The 19752-nt window shown below is 46.2% G+C and overlaps 1 protein-coding gene across 1 annotated transcript in view; it reads right to left on the reverse strand.

Moving 5' to 3' along the window:
* Positions 1-19030, reverse strand: part of SYT14 (synaptotagmin 14) — a 179764-nt gene extending 160734 nt beyond the window's left edge. The window contains exon 1 of the mRNA XM_032785219.2: positions 18988-19030. The gene's annotated coding sequence lies outside the window, so the exon portion shown is untranslated. The remainder of the gene's footprint in view (positions 1-18987) is intronic.
* Between the last annotated feature and the right edge of the window lie 722 nt (positions 19031-19752).

Consider the following 19752-nt stretch of genomic DNA (forward strand, 5'->3'; position numbering starts at 1 on the left):
GAGCATTCATGCCATCTAGCTAGGTGTGGGACTCCGCATGCTGTCTTGAAAGTGAAAATAAACCAAAGCTATGTATTTAACATTTATTTAAAGTAAAAAACCTGTTTATTACACTGTTTTGTTAAGTTCCAGACACAATTGTATAGCTACAATAATACATACTGTTCTCTATTTTACCAGAGTCCCTCAGGCTCTCTCATCACCACTATCCCTAGCCTGCTATTCCGCTTCCCAGCTTTGACAATTCTGGACTGCTGCTTGGCCCTCGGCTTCACATGTCTGTCTCTACAAGTCTGTGTTTTTAGTTCCTCAGCCTCTCCCAGGAACCTGATCCTCCTATGCTGGAAGTACAGAGAGAATGATACTCTGAGGGCCTGACCTATGGGTTATTGGACCCCACATCTCTCTATTACTTGCACACGTCAGAAGCTTGATCTTTGACCACTTTTCCTTTTCTGTTCTCTCACTTCCTAGAGATTAAACAATTTTACTACACCTTTTACCTATCCAAAACAAATTCCACTGCTATTATAATTAAACATATCAAGCAACTGGGATAGGAGAGGCTCTCGCCTGGAATGAAATAATTGACCTATTCAGATACTGTGCCTCCTAGTCTTGTTCACCTTTTGGGGCTTCAAACTTCCCACCACACTCTGCGTTGCAGTATGTCCTCTCATACAATTTTTACTCCTGGGAAAAGTTCGAGAATTTGCTTTGATCATTAAATCTACCCTTCCAAGAGTGATATCAAGTCTGCTTATTGACTGCTGCCAGGGTATCCTTCTGCTTCATACTTTTAGATTTCTCATTCAAGGGACAATTTTATTTTGATAAAGCTATGCCTATGGAATGTGCAATATTCTGTTCAACATTTGAGAAATTTAGTACAATGCTTCAAAGTGCAGAGATGCAGGAAATAGTTTACAGCAAGTAGTGCACTACTCAGAGAACTTTTTGTTTGCGGGTAGGAAGAATTTGGATGGTTGTGTTAACCTGATGGACACCTTTCAAGCCCTTGTTAAGAACTGGGGGTACCCCTAGTGAAGGAAAAAAACAGAGGGACCTTCTACTATACTAATCTTCCTGGGGATTTAGATAGACACACTGGCAGGTTTATTGCGACTCCCTAAGGATAAGATTCAGGACCTACTGGGCTTAATTAGGAAAGGTAGAGGAACCTATGTCAGGCAGGGCCTTGCTGGTAGAGCTGGGGTGCGCCCGTCAGTCCAGTATGTGGGTGGCCCGCTCTGCCGCTCAGTCACAGACTTTCCCTTTAAGCGGGTGATGTCTGCCAAGTGCGAGCGACCCCATCCAGGGGCCAGGCCAAACAGGTGGTCTGTGGATTCTGAGCGGCAAAACAGTCTGTGGGATTAACCCCCGGTCAGGGTGAAGCAGCAAGCAGACTGCAGCCCCTGGGAGGTGCAAAATAAGTAAGTAGTCTCTATAGCACAGCAGCCTCCTGCCTGGGGCAGCAAACAATCCAATAGTTGAGGGAATTAGCTCCCTGGCCAGGGTGAAGAAGCAAGCAGGCTGCAACCCCAGGGCAGGGCAGGGCAGGGCAGGGCAAGATAAGCAAACAATCAGTCTACAGACCTCATGTCTCTCAGGGCTAGAGAAAAGTTTAGGCAGCTTCCTCAGTGGGCAGGGGCTCGGCTTCCACGGCAGTCTTTGTGGCCAGCGGGTCATCTGGCGGGAAGTCCAGGTCCCTAGGCTTTACCGCCAGGGGCAATACAGGTACCCCTGCAGGAGCCAGGAAAGTGCTCTCTTTCTCCCCCTCCCCTCCCTTGATTGGCCCGGGCTGCCTCCTTTTATCTGAGTTCTCCACTTGGAGCATGTGCAGCAGGGAAGAGGGGGTGTGGCCTCCTGGGCTCACAATGAGTGGTTCGCCCCTGGCAGCCCACTGCGGGGCTGGTACACCCCGTCACACACCCTTCCCCTCAAGTCTGGACCAGATGGCAGTCCCCGGTTACCCCCTTCCCCTCCTACCTGGGAAAAGAAGTCTGCATTTGCATGGACTCAGCCCGATCAGTAAAGTACCTCAAAATTGTAAGGTTGGAGGGCAAAGTATCATCTCATAATCCTGGAATTAGTGTCTTTCATAGAAAGGCGCCATAAGAGGGATGCATGATCTGTGATGAGCTGGAAGTGGTTCCCAAGGAAGTAGTATTGTAGTGCTTCAATGGCCCATTTCACAGCCAGTGCCTCTTTCTCAATTGTTGAGTACCTGGTCTCACGAGGGAATAACTTCCTACTCAGATAAAGCACCAGGTGTTACTCTCCATGATGCTCTTGCGATAGGATGGCTCTCAAGCATACCTCTGAAGCGTCAGTCTGGAGTATAAACCTTTTTGCAAAATCTGGATGAAAAAGAACCGGCTCCTGACTTAACCATGCCTGCCAGGCGTTGGAAGCACACTTGCAGTCCCAGGACCACTGTACCCTCTTGGGTTCGAAATTTTTTATCAGGTCTGTTAGGGTGCTGTTAATGTGGCAAACTCCAGGACAAAGCATCTGTAGTAGCCGGCCAGGCCTAGAAACTGTCTCATCTGCCTCTTGGTCGTGGGGTTTGGACAGTCCTTCAGGGCTTGGACCTTATCCACGAGAGAGCGCAGCTGTCCCCACCCCATCGTGGACCGCAGATACGTTAGCTCCTTTTGCCCTAGATGACACTTGAAAGGCTTGGCCATCAACCCAGCTTCTCCAAGGGCTTGCAGCACATCAGTGAGGTGTCCAAGATGGTCCTCCCAGTTGGTACTGTATATCACTATATCGTAAATATAGTGGTCGCATATTGCTCATGTGGCCACAGTAACTAGTCCATAAGCCTCTGAAAGGCCGCAGCAGCCCCATGTAGCCCTAATGGCATGGCCGTCAATTGGAAGAGGCCGAATGGTGTGTCAAAGGCTGTCTTCCCCTGGGATGCTGGAGTCAGGGAGATTTTCCAGTATCCTTTTGTGAGATCGAGAGTAGATATGAACTTGGCATTCCCCAACCATTCCAGTAACTCATCTACCCGCGGCATAGGGTATGCATGAAACCTGGAGATCACATTTACTTTCTGAAAATCTTTGCAAAACCTCATGGATCTGTCTCGCTTGGGCACAAGGACAATAGAACTCCTCCACTCACTATGGGATTTCTCCACAAACCCCCAAGGCTAGCATCAGTTCTTCCTTTACGATCCCCCACATCTTCCAGGGCAACCGTCAGTGATGATCCCCCACTTTCTGTCCTGGGTGGGTGGCTATGTGATGGTATGCCATCTTAGTCTGCAGGGTGACAGAACGGTTGAGAAAGACTGGATCAGTTGTTGTAGTTGTTGCCCTCTTTCTTCATTGGGCTCCTGCCCCACGTCAATCGCCATTGCATCGGGGAGGCTCAAAGCGTCCAGCCCTAGTTCCGGGTCAGTTGGGTAAGGGGCAATTAGCATGCCCTCCTGGGCTTTCAAGGCCTTTAGAAGGTTGACGCGGTACACCCACTTCTTGTGCCACCATCTGGGCAACTGGACCTCGTAATCTACCAGTCCCACTGTTCAGACTACTTCAAACGGTCCCCGCTATTTGGCTAACAGTTTAGACTCAGATGATGGGAGTAGCAACAAGACACGATCACCAGGTTTGAAGGTCTGCAGATGGGCACCCTGATTGTACCTCTGCTCCTGAGTCTGTTGTGCTTTCATGGGGTTCTCATGGGCAAACCCTCCGAGCTTCCTAAGGCACTCTCACAGTTGTAATATGTAGGGAACAGACCCAGTAACCCAGGTTGCCTTCCGTACAATAGTTAAAATGGAGAGAACCCCATGGATGCTTGGGATACCTCTCATATTGCAAACGGCAAGGCAGGTAACAGTTTATCCCAATGTTGTGGATCATCCTCTACAAATTTACAGAGTATCAGTTTCAAGGTCCCATTAAATCTCTCAACTAAGCCATCAGTCTGGGGATGGTAGACGGAAGTCTTCGGGGCCCGGATGTTTAGCTTGCATAGCTCTGCTACTAGTCAGGATGAAAAGCTGGCACCTCAGCCTGTCAGAATTGCTTTTGGTATCCGACTCGGACAAACATTTTTAAGAGTTCCTTTGCTATGGCGGCTGCCATCATTGAACGCAAGGAGACCATCTTGGGATATCGTGTTGCATAGTCTACCACCACCAATGTGTAGCAGAACCCTGAGCTACTCTTCCCTAAGGGCCCAATTAGGTCCATACTTATCCTCTCAAATGGCACTCCTATCACTGGGAGCCAAATCAGGGGTGCCTTGGGTATCCCTTTGGGACTGGTGCACTGACACTCCAGGCAGAAAACACAAGAGTCACTTACTTCTTTATGGATGCCAGAAAAACCTAAGGGCCACCTGTCGTAGGGTCTTCTCTCGCTCAAGGTGTCCATCCCAGGGCACCAAGTGTCCCAGCCAAAGCAAGTCGCGCCAGAACTTACGTGGCACCAGCAGTTGTTGGATCACTTCTTGGGTTTGTGGGTCTTTGGTCATCTGATATAGGCGCTCGTGGTCCTCAAAGTGGGGCCCTTGAGGTGGCTGTGGGTTGGCATCCCTTCCTCCTCGGTTGGGGTCAACTGCTCCCATGCACCACTCAGTGTGGGGTCCTCCCTTTGCTCACTCAGGAAGTCCCTGTAAGTTACCAGCCATTCACACAGGACATGGTCCAGAGTCCTCAGAGGGATGGGGGAGACTCATCCTGTCCCTCTTCCTCCTGCTGGCCCAGGAGTCCCCTTGCTCGTGATCTTTCATTTGTTTCCGCCGGCGGCCAATTCCCCCATTCTTGCATGACCTCCCCAAACCAGCGCCAGTCACGACCTAGAACTGCAGGGTATGCTAGTTTTTTGTCCAGGCTGATCCAGCACATCTCCTGGCATCTGCCCACCTTCAGTTTCATCTTGGTGGCAGGGTAGGGTTGTACCTCCCCGTGGATACACTGGAGGTATATAGGAGCCTCTGTCCAATCTAGTGACTTCACCAGATCGGCCTGTACAAGGGTTTGGCTGCAACCTGAGTCAGTAGGACCAGCTACTAGGGTGCCATTGACCTGCACAGAGATGAGCAGTTTCAGGGAGCCCTTTTGCTGGGCCTGAGAACCTGCTACCCAGACCTGGCCATAATTACAGTCCATGAAAGAGCAGTCACGTCTGAAGTGCCCCACCTAGCCGCACTCATAACATCAACCTTTCAATGCATCTGCCTCTGAGTTGAGCAGTGCCAGCACAGGCCCACTGGCAGGGACCTCTTTCCCACAGGTTGCCCACTAGGTCTCCACGTAACTCTGGGATGGGAAATCAGCCCTCATGACCCCAGCCTACTCTGAGGTCATTCTTTTTCAGGTTTGTGCAGTTTTTCTCTTGGGTCCCTCTTGCCGTCCCCGGGGCTCTCTGGTTTAGGATTTAGACGTCAGGGCCCTTTTCCAACCAAGTAATCTTCCATCATGGTCACCGCCTCAGTGAGAGCCCTTGGCTGATGTCTGCAAACCCATTCCTTCCCCCCAGGGGAAGGATCTTTGTAAACTGCTCCAGTATGATAGCCTCCGCCACTTGAGGCCCAATCAACTTCTTAGGTTCCAACCACTTCCAGCTGTAATCTCAGAGCTGCTGAGCCACCACTCAAGGCCGTGCCCCTGGGAAATACCTCTGCCTTCAAAATCGCTGGTAGAATGTTTCAGGGCTCACCTCAGTTTGGTCTAAGATGGCGGCCTTCACTCTGGCATAGTCAAGAGTTTCTGTAAGGTCTAAGTTCCGGTAGGCGGTTTGCACAGATCCGGTTAGGTAGGGGGTCACTAGGTTAGCCCAGTGTTCTGGGGGCCAGCAGGCCGCCGTGGCAACCCATTCAAATGTGACCAAGGAGGCCTCTGGGCCATCCCCGGGTCCCCTTTTGGCCAGCCTCACCGGTAACCCAGCGAGAGTGTTCTCCAAGCCCTAGCTCCCTGCAACAGGTCCAGATGGTCCCCACGGCTGCAGGAGCGCCGCCAATCTGCTGAACTAGCCATTCTTGCTAGCTCCCTAATCAGCTGCTGCTGCTCTTGGTGCTAGGACGTGTGTTGCTGTCATTGGGCAGCCATTTGCTGTAGTAGCTGGGCTTCTTGTTGTTGCTGCTGCTGGATTTCTAGCATCCATTTTAATATCTGGTCTGTGTCCATGGTGTTCTCACACACAGCTCTCCTTGAATCAGTCCTCTTAGCAGGACCTGACCGTTGCCCACATTCTCCACCACTTGGGATGGGCAGGGCCTTGCTGGTCGAGCTTGGTCAAGTCAAGTTCAGTATGGTCAGATCAGCATGGGGGTGGCCCACTCTGCCACTCGGTAGTAGGCTTTCCCGTTAAGCAGGTGATCTCTGCCAAGTCTGGCCTAGCCCCCGGACAGGGTCACCTAAATGGGTGGTCCATGGATTCTGAGTGGCAAAACAATCAATCAGTCTGTTGGATTAACGCCCTGGTCAGGGTGAAGCAGCAAGCAGGCTGCAGCCCCTGGGCAGGGCAAGGTAAGCAAACAATCAATCAGTCTATTTACCTCATGTCTCTCAGGGCTGGGGCTAAGTTTACGCAGCTTCCTCAGCGGGTGGCAGCTCGGCTTCCATGATGGTCTCCACAGCCACCAGGTCCTCTGACAGGTAGTCCAGGTCCCTAGGCTTTACCACCAGGGGCGTTACAGGTACTCCTGCAGGAGCCAGCAGTGTGCACCCTTCCTCCCCCACCCCACCCTTTAATGGCTTGGGCTCCCTCCTTCTAACTGAGTTTTCCACTTAGAGCATGTGCAGCAGGGAAGAGGGGGGTGGCCTCCTGGCCCCACAATGATTGGTCCACTACTGGTACCCCAGTGCGGGGGTGGTCTACCCTGTTACAGGTCCAAAAAAATAATACTCTGAGCCGCAATCTATTAATGGGAATGCTAACTTTGCCTGAGGGGTGGTAGTCCCAGGGCAGGCATTCTGTGCCTGGGTTACAGCAGCCACCACAGGCATAGTAACGGGGCCATCCCTAGCTGTTCTGGAGCCCTACGCAGCCCTCCCGCAGGCAGTGTGGGGCCCCAGACCTCTGTTCGGGGGGCAGGGCTGGCTTGGGAGGCAGGGGGGAACCACCCCTCAGCACCCACTGGCGGCGCAGCTGGGGCCGGGTCACTGCACTTCCCACTGCCGGTGGGTGCAGGCCCTGCCCTGCTGCAGTCCTCAGGGGCAGGAAGAGGCGGGGCTGGGGCGGAGCAAGGGCAGGAAAGGGCAAGGGCGGAGTAAGGCAGAGGCGGAGTGGAGACGGGGCTGGGATAGAGCAGGGGCAGGGGCTGGAGCAGCATGCAGCTGCGCAGGGCACCAGGAAATTTGGTGCCCTGAATTTCCTGGTACCCTATGCAGCTGCATACTTGCATATGGGTAAGGATGGCCCTGCATAGTAAGATCTCACCATTTTATATGAATTACTGGAGAAATGAAGAATTTGGGAGTACAGGAATTGTTTCTGAGTCATTTTAATGGAGTGCCATTATGGAGAGAAGAATCACCAGACCTTCAGATCACAGAAGGTTAGGAGGTTGGTGAGGGTATTTCTACAATGTTTAAAGTTCAGCAGAACTCTGATTATCTGAGTGGGCACAGGACCACATCAGATCATCAAATATTCAGATAATCAGGAGAATGGGTGGGACTCTGCTGTTAGCCCTCCCAGGGGTGGCAGGGCTGACAGCCCAAGCCCTGTCATCCAGAAAGACAGATACTGAAGGCCTGGATAAACGGCATGTTATTGTATTCTAATTATTCACATTTTCTACTAAGCAAAATCAGTTAAAATTCTCAGAATAAGTTTGATTTCATCCACAAAAATTTATCATCTATTAAATTATACATCAACTTGAAATCAAGATGATTTTTAAACAATAAGTTAATTAAGACCTTATCGTACTTGCCCTTAGTCCATATACCAACTTGCCCTTAGTCAAGTTTCACAATCAGGTTTCATTATGTTCAAAAACGTTTGTTTCTCACCTGTTGCTGCATGAAAGACTCACCCAAACAAAAGGGGAAACTGACTGATAACCCATGAAAGAATATGAAATTGACTACTCTCAAAATGTTGAGAAACACATAAAGCAAACAACCTAAAACAGAGAATTTTTTCCTTTCATCTCCCAATTATTATAATCATAGATATAATTTATCGGAGCAGTGGATAAAATATTTTCACACACACATGCATACAGATTTTTAAGGCCCTGATCCAATTTCTATTAAAGTCAGAGGAAAGACTACTATCAAATTCAATGGTATTGGATCAAGTTCTTAAAGAAACACAGATGGTATTTTACTATATATCTCCATTTATTTCTAGCATATCTGCTTTATTTCTTATGTGCTGGATGTAAAGCAAAGCAACATAACAGGTTCCCTTTAATATCAGTTCCCCGCATATCCTCAGAAATATCAACTGCATTCACAGGAAGACACACACACAAATTAAATTATAAGCATCTGCAAATATTTCCATTCCAAGAAGTATAATGATAAAGGGGTAAAACCTGACCTCTGCACTAAGGCTTTCTACTGGGGAGACAAGTTTCCGACACACATTCATAGATTGCAGAACACCAGCATGGCTGCTCAGTGACTACTAATGTAATAAGAGGACTGAAATGGCATTCTGTCTGTCCACCTAAGGTACTTATCACTAAGTCATACAAGAACTTCCAACCCACAGCCCTTTTCTCCAGTTTTATTCAGGGAATTCATATAGTGGTGAGTCAACTGGGCATACTCATCCTGCTTCTCCACCAGCCTGTCTCTGCCAATAAAATCACCTCTATAGTGGCACAGAGAAAGATGCCATGCAGCAGAGTTCTGTAGGATGATGCAGAACAGCTATTCTTTGTGGTGACACTCTAGGGCTAGTCAGAAAGCTCTCCAAGTTGTACATCTGTCATCCAGTGAAACTAAAAGACAGCATGTTTAAAACAAATAAGAGGAAGTACTTTTTCACACAACACTTAGGTCATGTCTACACTACTCGTCAGATCCACAGGTACTAATCAATCGATCGGGGATCGATTTATCGTGTCTCCTCGAGATGCGATAAATCAATCCCCAAATCGACACCCATACTCCACCTTGGCAGAAGGAGTAAGCAGAGTCAACAGGGGAGCCGCAGCGGGCGACTTGCTGCCGGGAGGACAGCAAGGTACGTTGAACTAAGATACTTCAACTTCAGCTACGCGAATAGCGTTGCATATCTTACATCGATCTCCCACCCTAGTTTAGACCAGCCCTCAATCAACATGTGAAACTCAATGCTGGGGATGTTATGACGTCCAAAAGTATAACTGGATTAAAAAATAATTAAGGTCATGGAGGATAGGTACATCAACGGCTATAACTCAAGATAATCAAAGATGCAACCCCATGTTTCAGACGTTCCTAAACCTCCAGCTGCCGGAAGCTGGAACTGGACAACAGGATGGATCACTTGAAACTGCCATGTTCTGTTCTTTCCCCCTGAAGCATCTGGCCCTGTATACTGTCAGAGACAGGACACTGGGCTAGATGGACCACTGGCCTGAACCAGTATGGCTGTTCTTATCTATCTAAGACTGTGCAGAAACTAGTGCACATATACCAATGGACAATAAAAGACTTGGCCAGTTCAGGTTAAGGGGAAATAGTAGTAAGTAGTGGCAAACAGCGCCCCTGAATGTCCGCTCTAGCTATAGAAATAAGTAAACGTTTATGGATAAATGAAATTGCAACTAAAAATGCAAATTTAGAGAAAAACAGTACCAAATCAAAACTATATTTTGAAACCTGGTCTCTGAAGTTAATAGAAAATCTGTGTGCCCACTGTGCCAAAAGACTGTTAAGCATGTTTAACCGGAGAATATCTAACCTGCAATATCATTACAAAACATGCTATCCTAATGTTTGCATATTTTTAATAGTGTACCATGATAAATGTGTGTATATATATGTGCCTCCTATATTTGGTGTAGATATCTTTGATAGCCACATAAATTTGCATCACCATGGGATAAACAGCAGTCATGTACATATGAGTGCTTAACCTGCCCTCTGAACCCTAATCCATCACCACCAGAATTAACGTTCCAAACCTCTAAGCAGCTTTCAAACAGTTTTGATACAAAGATCAGGAGTACTTGTGGCACCTTAGAGACCAACAAATTTATTACTCCTGTTCTTTTTGCAGATACAGACTAACACGGCTGCTACTCTGAAACTGGATACAAAGATCTTTCTTTTTAAAACAAGTACAACTTTACACACTGGGTGTCAAGGTTCTTCCCCACTTTGAACTTTAGAGTCCAAAAAGTAGGGACCTGCATGATCACTTTTAAGCTTAATTACCAGCTTAAATTTGGTACGCTGCCACCAGCCAAAAATATAGTGTTTGGCACACTTCCTGTTCCCCCAAAACCTTCCCTGGGGAACCCAAACACAAACCCTTGGACTAGAACACAAGGAGATACCTTCCACCCACCCCTTTCTCCCCGACTTCCCCCCCTGGGTACCCTGAGAGTACACTGATCCAAACTCCTTGGATCTATAACAAAAGGAATTAACTTCCCCCCCCTCCTTTACCCCCACCAGTCCTTGGTGAGTACGACCCTATCCCCTTGGTCTTAAAACAAGGGAAAAATCAATCAAGTTCTTTAAAAAGGAAGTTTAATTAAGAAAGAAAAGTAAAAATGTCATCCTGTAAAATCATGATAGGAAGATGTTTACAGAGTACTCAGTTTTCATACTAGCCTAGGGGACCCGCCCTGCCAGCCTGAGAGTCAAAGTTACAGCAAACAGAGGTAAAAATCCTTCAGCAAAGGAAAAGCATTCACATGTTGAAAGAACCATACATAAGACTAATCCGCCTTGCCTGGCTACTTACAAGTTTGAAACATGAAAGACTGATTCAAAAGATTGGAGAGTCTTAGCAAGTCTGTCCCTCTTAGCCCAAGAGCTACCACGAACAAAACATACAGCACAACAAGACTCCCCCCCAAGATTTGAAATGTTTTTGTCCCCCCATTAGTCCCTGGTCAGGTGTCAGCCAGGTTCACTGAGCTTCTTAACCCTTTCAGGTAAAAAGAGACATGAACCCTTAACCATCTGTTTATGACACTGGGGAGAAAAAAATCAATGCTCCTCCCAAAGACAAAATTTCCTCCAAAACCACACTTTCTAAGACACTGAGCAACATTCACTTTTGACCAATGACTTGCAAGATTCAATAGTCACAAACTACAAGAGGTAAACCAATATTTTTGTATCACAGAATAAGATCTCACTTCCAGTGTATGCAGCATTTTTCAAGCTCTAGTTGGTCATGAGGTATTAAATCTCATTCAAGTTGAGACATTTCATTATGAAATGCATTTTCAATAAACTTGGGAGATTTTGAAAATTACTAAATTATAATGTTTCTCTGTGGCTTGAAAGGTTATGTCAAGGTAGTGAAGGCAGCATAATGTCTTGCACAGAGGTATCATAGATAATCAGGTTGAAACCTCAGAGGTCATCTAGTTCAACCTCCTGTTCAAAGCAGGACGTAGCCCAACTACATCATCCAGCCAGGCTTTGTCAAGCCTGACAAAAACCTCTAAGAAGGAGATTCACCTCCTCCCTAGGTAACATACCCTTCCAGTGCTTCACCACCCTCTAGTGAAAAAGTTTTCCTAATATCCAACCTAAACCTCCCCCACCTGCAACTTGAGACTATTGCTCTTTGTTTGTCATCTGTACACTGAGAACAGTCTAGATCCATCCTCTTTGGAACCCCCTCAGGTAGTTGAAGCTGCTATCAAATCCCCCCTCATGTCTTCTCTTCTGCAGACTAAATAATCCCAGTTCCCTCAGCCTCTCCTCATAAGTCATGTGCTCCAGCCCCTAATCATTTTTGTTGCCTCCGCGGATTCTTTCCATTTTCCACATCCCTCTTTAGTGGGGGCAAAACTGGACACTACTACAGATGAGGCTCACCAGTGTCGAACGAACAGAGGGAATGATCACGTCCCTCAATCTGGGCAATGCTTCTACTTATATAGCCCAAAATGCCGTTAGCCTTCTTGGCAATAAGGGCACACTGTTACTCATATCTAGCTTCTTGTCCACTGTAACCTCTAAGCACTTTTCTGCAGAACTCTGCCTAGCCACTCGTCCCTAGTCTGTAGCAGCGTTAGGATTCTTCTGTCCTAAATGCAGGACTCTGCACTTGTCCTCGTGAATCTCATCAGATTTCTTTTGGCCCAATCCTCTAATTTGTCTAGCTCCTCTGTAACCTATCCCTACCTCCAGCATATCTACCGCTCCTCCCAGTTTAGTGTCATCTGCAAACTTGCAATCAACACCATCCTCCAGATCATAATGAAGATATTGAACAAAAACGGCCAAAGGACCGACCCTTGGGGCACTCCCTGATACCGGCTGCCAACTAGACATGACATTGATCAGCACCTGTTGAGCCTGATGACCTAGCCAGCTTCTATTCACCTATAGTCCATATCCAGCCCATACTACTTTAACTTGCTGGCAAGAATACTGCGGGAGACTGTATCAAAAGCTTTGCTAAAGTCAAGGAATAACACGTCCACTGCTTTCCCCTCATCCACAGAACCAGTTATCTCATCATAGAAGGCAATTAGGTTAGTCGGACATGACATGCCCTTGGTGAATCCACTGTTCCTGATCACTTTCCTCTTCTCAAGGTGCTTTAAAATTGATTCCTTGAGGACCTGTTCCATGATTTTTCCAGGGACTGAGGTGAGGCTGACTGGCCTGTAGTTCCGCTGATCCATCTCCTTCCCTGTTTTAAAGATGGGCACTACATTAGCCTTTTACCAGTCATCCGGGAGCTCCCCCAATCGTTATGAGTTTTCAAAGCTAATGGCCAATGGCTCTGCAATCACTTCCACCAACTCCTTTAGCACCCTCGGATGCAGTGCATCCATCCCCATGGACTTGTGCTCGTCCAGCTTTTCTAAATAGTCCTGAACCACTTCTTTCTCCATAGAGGGCTGGTCACCTCCTCCCCATATTACGCTGCCCAGTGCAGTAGTCTGGGAGATGACTTTGTTCGTGAAGACAGAGGCAAAAAAAGCATTGAGAACATTAGTTTTTTCCACATCCTCTGTCACTAGGCTGCCTTCCCCATTCAGTAAGGGGACCATACTTTTCCTGAACAACTTCTTGTTGCTTACATACCTGTAGAATCCCTTCTTGTTACTCTTAACATCCCTTGCGAACTGCAACTCCAGGCGTGATTTGGCCTTCCTGATTTCACTCCTGCATGCCTGAGCAATAATTTTAGACTCCTCCCTGGTCATTTGTCCAATCTTCCGTTTCTTGTACACTTCTTTTTTGTGTTTAAGATCAGCAAGGATTTTACTGTTAAGCCAAGCTGGTCACCTGCCATATTTACTATTCTTTCTACACATCAGGATGATTTGTTCCTGTAACCTCAATAAGGATTCTTTAAAGTACGGCCAGCTTTCCTAGACTCCTTTCCCCCTCATGTTGTTCTCCCAGGGGATCTTGTCCATCAGTTTCCTGAAGGAGTCAAAGTCTGCTTTTCTGAAGTCCAGGGTCCATATTTTGCTGCTCTCCTTTCTTCCTTGTGTCAGGATCCTGAACTCGACCATCTCATGGTCACTGCCTCTGAGGTTCCCATCCATGTTTGCTTCCCCTACTAATTCTTCCCTGTTTAGGGGCAGCAGGTCAAGAAGAGCTCTGCCCCTACTTGGTTCCTCCAGCACTTGCACCAGAAAATTGTCCCCTACACTTTCCAAAAACTTCCTGGATAGTCTGTGCACTGCTGTGGTGCTCTTCCAGTAGATATCAGGGTGATTGAAGTCTCCCATGAGAACCAGGGCCTGTGATCTAGTAACTTCTGTTAGTTGCCGGAAGAAAGCCTCATCCACCTTATCCCCCTGGTCTGGTGGTCTATAGCAGATTCCCACCATGACATCACCCTTGTTGCTCACACTTCTAAATTTAATCCAAAGACTGTCAGGTTTTTCTGCAGTTTCATACTGGACCTCTGAGCAGTCATATTGCTCTCTTACATGCAACGCAACTCCCCCACCTTTTCTGCCCTGCCTGTCCTTCCTGAACAGTTTATACTCATCCATGACAGTACTCCAGTCATGTGAGTTATCCCACCAAGTCTCTGTTATTCCAATCACATCATAATTCCTTGACTGTGCCAGGACCTTCAGTTTTCCCAGCTTTGTTGTTTTTAGGGTTTTGCTTCAAACAGAAAAAATGTCACGCATTTAGAGAATTTCAGATGTGTGCACTATATAAATAAAATAAGTTGCAAGCATGAGACTATAAAAAAATAGTACCAATAAATATTGTCATAAGGACACCAGATTAAGAACTAGACTAAGTTCGCCAGCACAGCGCACCCAAGAGCCAAAATACAACCTCCAGCGACTATTAAACTAAATGGAAGAGGCAACCTATTTCAATACAGAAATAAAACCCCCTCTGACCGCATACCCCTAGTTGTCATAGATTCATAGATTCTAGGACTGGAAGGGACCTTGAGAGGTCATCAAGTCCAGTCCCGTACCCTCATGGCAGGACCAAATACTGTCTAGACCAACACTGGAACCCATACAGGGTAGCATCAAACAAATACAACTCCTCCTCAATGGTGACTCCATCCTGAAATATCCTTTCCTGAACACCTCTTCTGTTCTTTGAAGAACCGCCCAACCTCTCCAAGTTCAGCATCAGAAAGAAGCTCCCCGCAGACCAGGACAAACCATCTCAAAGTGGCACCAGACCCTGCATGAACAACAGATACAAAACCTGCAGACGTATCTCCACTAGGGATGTGAAATATTAAATGGTTAACCTGTAAGCATTAGTCTTACCATTAACCCACCCTAACCATTAACCCCCAGCCCCAGGCTGACTAGAACAGCCCCAGACCCGGGCCAGCCACCCGGGCTGCAGTAGCCCTGGGCCAGCTGACCCCGGCCCCAGCCCCGCAGGTCCGGTCAGCCCGCTGTCCAGAGCGGACCCAGACCCTGACCCCAGCCACAGCCCAGAGCAGCCCCAGTCCCAATCCCTTTAAATCAGTTAACCAGTTAAACGATATTATTTTAATCATTTAAACAGTTAACTGTTTAAACGATATTTACATCCTTAATCTCCACTGCTACAATGATCAACACTCCCCACAATACATCTTTCAAAATCTATGGGTCCTACACATGCCTATCACAACATATGGTATACCTCATCCAGTGCATTAAATGCTCCAACAGCAACTGTGCTGGTGAAAGCAGATAACCACTATGCTCTCAAATGAACTCACACATGAAAATGATAAAAGACAAAAACACCACATCATCTGTTGGTGAACACTTTTCATAAAGCAATCATTCTATATTGGACAGTAATAGAAAGAGAGAGCCTGAAACATGAGGCCTGGTATAAGAGGACTGGTATAAGGCCTGAGGCCCGAACTAAAATAGTGTCAAACCTTGTAGATATAAAGCAAAGTTAACAAGACTCAGGTTGTGAGTAGAAGACAGGCTCCGTTACAAAAGATGCCTGCTTTCAAGTTCACAGAACTTGGCAAGAACTGGGCTGGCACTGCAAAAAACACACACATTCCTAAGAAGTGCTAGGCACAGGACACTCACACAAACACATTCCAGAAGGGTGGTACTGTGACAGATTTTTGTTACCAATCTGCCTGAGGTGATTAGGCTGAGGTCACAGGATTTTTAGGGAGGAGATGATGAAACAAATTAAGTGTTTAAGTTTTAAAGCTTTATTAATAAAATAATAAAACAACAGCAGAGATTGATGGGTGCTTTTTATGTTACTTAGAGGAAGGAAGAAATTGTTAGCACCCCAAGCCCTAACCCACTTTTATACTTACACACACTTTACCCGAGGCTGGCCAAGCCTGGGTGTAAGATAAGAAGAAGAAGGGGAAGGGTGGATGGGAGTTTTGTTTTGGGCCCAGGCCGTTTGAGGTTTGCTGTTGATTTCTGAATTGCTTTAGCTTTTAGGAGGGTTTTTAAGTTTAGGGTTTTTGGGGGGTGTTTTGTTTTGCGATCTTTGTTGTTGATGTTTTTTTGTATCAGTTAAAAACGGCTTTTTTGGGTTTTTTTTTAACTTTTTAAAAACACACTGACTAGACTTTGTTGGGTTTTTTGGGGGGAGGGTTTTGTGCTGGCCTTTTATGACAGTACCAGAACACCCCAATACAGGGTTATAGTGTAAAAACATTCCCTGAAGATGATACAAGGATACACTAACCTTTTCTTAAAAATAAGGTTACAATGACAGCGTGATGGTGGAACCAACATGTACAAGGTAAAGGGTGGTAAAGAATCACCTCAATACATCAAGGGGCAATATATAACTTGTTTGTATTGGTGTATAAAAGAAAGGTCACTGAGGATCTGTCTTTGGCCAGTCAAGAAGGGAATGGAAAGTCCACCATTCACTGAATTGCATCTAGTGCAACAGGTATGCATGTGCTAGTATAACTGTAAACACTAATCCGGAGAAGTAGGACCATGCTTTGACAATAAACCTGGCTAGGTGCCTTCACTACTAAACCAAGTCTTGTGGTCTGACTGAGAAGTTCGATTAGAGTCTTCTGTATGGGCTATCTGGCCAGAGCCAGTACAGCATGCAAAGAGAACACAAACGCAGCTAAAGATTTACTACACTGACCTATCAGGCCTCACCCTCAAAGGAAACCTGTATAACATTTTCAAAAGATGAGCCTGGGAGTTTAAATTTATAACTTTGCTACATACCAAAAATCATGGACTGAATAGAGACACTGGATTTGTGGCTTATTACAACAACCCATTATAACTAGCCCCAGCTATTTCCCCCGACCCTTTCCTTTCTTCCTATGACTGGAGGGGTGTTAAAAGGCCACTTCACCTTGAATGGTCCCTTGAAATGTGTATTAACTACTTATGTTAAACAATCTGTTTCATGTTTAGCTGTGACACTCAGAAGAAGGCTATGTCTACACTACCACTAATGTTGGTATAACCTATGTCGCTTGTAACAGAGTGCTAGGCAAGAACTGCTGGGCCCGCACTCTGGTCGTGGCAGCTCCACTCAAACAATGCAGAATAGAGCTAGTTAAACAGAGCTGTGCCTAATTGGTTGGGGAAGTAGAGCTGGAAGGCTAATTAAGCCATTAAGCAGAGGCTATAAATAGGTACAGGAAGGAAGTATAAGGGGGGAAAAGCAGATAGCAGAAGGAGGAGAGATTTTGCTCTTCCCTGCTTGTTGCAGGAGCTGGGAGCTCCCTAGGATGGTTGGAGCAGAGCTGTATATGGTATGAAGGGGTGGGAACCCACATTGTAAACAGACTACTCAAGATGTTTGACCAGCAGAAAGGTCTCTGAGCACTTTGTGGACCAGAGCAGAGGCAGGAGCCAGGGGGCCCTGTTATATTGCTCAAGGATGTGAATAAACCACCCCCCGAGCAACATAAGCTTCAACAAACAGAAGCACCAGTGTGGTCAGCATTATGTCAGTGGGAGAACATCTTCCACCGATATAGATGCTGCTGTTCGTTGAGAGTAGATTAAGTCAATGGGAGAGCTCTCCCATCATCTTAGAGAGGCTACACTAGATAGCTCCCAGCAGCGCAGCTACATCAGTGCAGCAGCACAGCTGAATGCTCTCTAGTATAGCCATAGCCTAAGGCTATGTCATCACTAGCACTTTTGTCAGTAAAACTTTTGTTGGTTGGGGCATGGTGGGGGGGAGGGAGGGGAGAACCACACACACACACACCCCTGAGCAACATAAATTTATGCGACAGAAGCGCTGGTGTAGACAGTACTATGTCAATAGGAAAGCTGCTCCCACCAACATAGCTACCACCGCTCGTTGAGGATGGATTAATTATGCCACTGGGAGAGCTCTCTCTCCCGTCAGCATAGAGCAGCTACACGGGACACCTTACAGTGGCACAGCTGCAGCAGTACAGCTGTGACGCTCCAAGGTCTGTAGCGTAAACATAGCCTAAGCGCTTGGCTACACTTGAGAGTTTCAGCGCTGGTGGTGGCTTTACAGCGCTGTAACTTACTCCCCGTCCACACTGGCAAGGCACATACAGCACTGTATCTCCCTGGCTACAGCACTGGTTGTACTCCACAAGGATGAGAGGAATAAAGAGAACAGCGCTGGTGCTTCAGCACTGGAATGCCAGTGTAAACAGTGATTAATCTTACTACGCTGTAACTGACCTCCAGAGTTTTGCCATAATGCTTCTAACTAAAGAACTCTCTTTGTTTTATTGTGAACTCGGGGCTCCCAGAGCTGCTTATCTAAAAAACAAACACAGCAATTGTTTGCTCGAGCAGAGGCAGGCTATTTGCATTTAAGAGTGAACGAGAGAGGGGTGGGGGAAGTGGTCAGAATTTGCAAGGCAGGGAGCTGACACAGTGTTGGCTCCAAAAATCCACACTCTCTCTCTCCCCCTCGCTCCCTGTCACACTTCACCCCACCCCCCTCTTTTGAAAAGCACATTCCAGCCACTTGAATGCTGGGATAGCTGCCCACAATGCACCAATCCCATCACCGCTGCAAATGCTACAAATGTGACCACACTGCAGCACTGGTAGCTGTCAGTGTGGCCACACTGCAGCGCTTTCCCTACACAACTGTACGAAGACAGCTTTAACTCCCAGAGCTGTACAGCTGCAAGTGTAGCCAAACCCTCTGTTTCCCAGACCTGAAGAAGAGCTCTGTGTAAGCTCCAAAACTTGTCTCTCTCATCATCAGAAGTTGGTCCAATAAAAGATACTACCTCACCCACCTTATCTCTCCAATATCCTGGGACTGACATAGTTACAACAACATTGCCTACAAACTAAATGGAAGTAATTGTACAGCAATTTGAAAGTATAGCATACATATCCAGTTTAAAATATTTCTTTGTTTCCAAAAATTAGCCTTAAAATTAAACTAAACATCCATTTTAAAAAATTTTGTACCTTTTCTAATGCAGATTAACTCATGTACGCCACAGGTTCGTTCTCCACCTATTTGGGAAAAATAACATTAGAAAAATAGTAAATAGATATTATGAAATGTATTCTAATATTTAATGAGGTTTACAAACTGCAAAAAAGATAAAGGGGGGAACTGAGTGTCACTTAATGAGGACTTTACAAAAAAAAAAAAAAAGTTCCTTTTTTCAGAGGATATTACATGTAAATAGGAAATATGAAAACTCAAACAGTTCTTTGGTATTACCATTGTACTAAACATGCAATTATTCATGCATTGGATTCAATGTATTAGACTGAATATTAAATTATCCCTAAACTTTTCATGTGGAATTTACACATTGAAATCTGTGAGCTGAAGTCACCCCAAACTTTTTCCTAACTATAAACCAAGTCCTCTAGTTCTGAAAAAGTTAGTGAGCCAGTTGATCTGCAAATGAAGTTTCAGAAAGCCAAAGTTTTAGAACATCATATTGACATTCTGTTGCAATGTCTAATTGATAAGTTGTACAAAACAGGTTTTATCTCCTCAGGGGAAAACCGAGAGGTTATGTGTGTCATTCCCATCACCCCAGGTTTTATCAGGTTTTTCCATTTGGTGAGGGGTTTTTTTAAACTTATGTTACTTTGAAGTACTTACATGGGCATATTTAAAAGCTTTTTGTTACTAGAAAAATTAGGCTGCAATTTCAGACTGTGAATGAAAACTTCAACTATTCTAAAATGTTCAGAGGGAAGCAGTGAGAATAT

The sequence above is a fragment of the Chelonoidis abingdonii genome, chromosome 3 (assembly GCF_003597395.2).
Source record: "Chelonoidis abingdonii isolate Lonesome George chromosome 3, CheloAbing_2.0, whole genome shotgun sequence".
NCBI classification, from domain to species: Eukaryota; Metazoa; Chordata; order Testudines; family Testudinidae; genus Chelonoidis; species Chelonoidis abingdonii.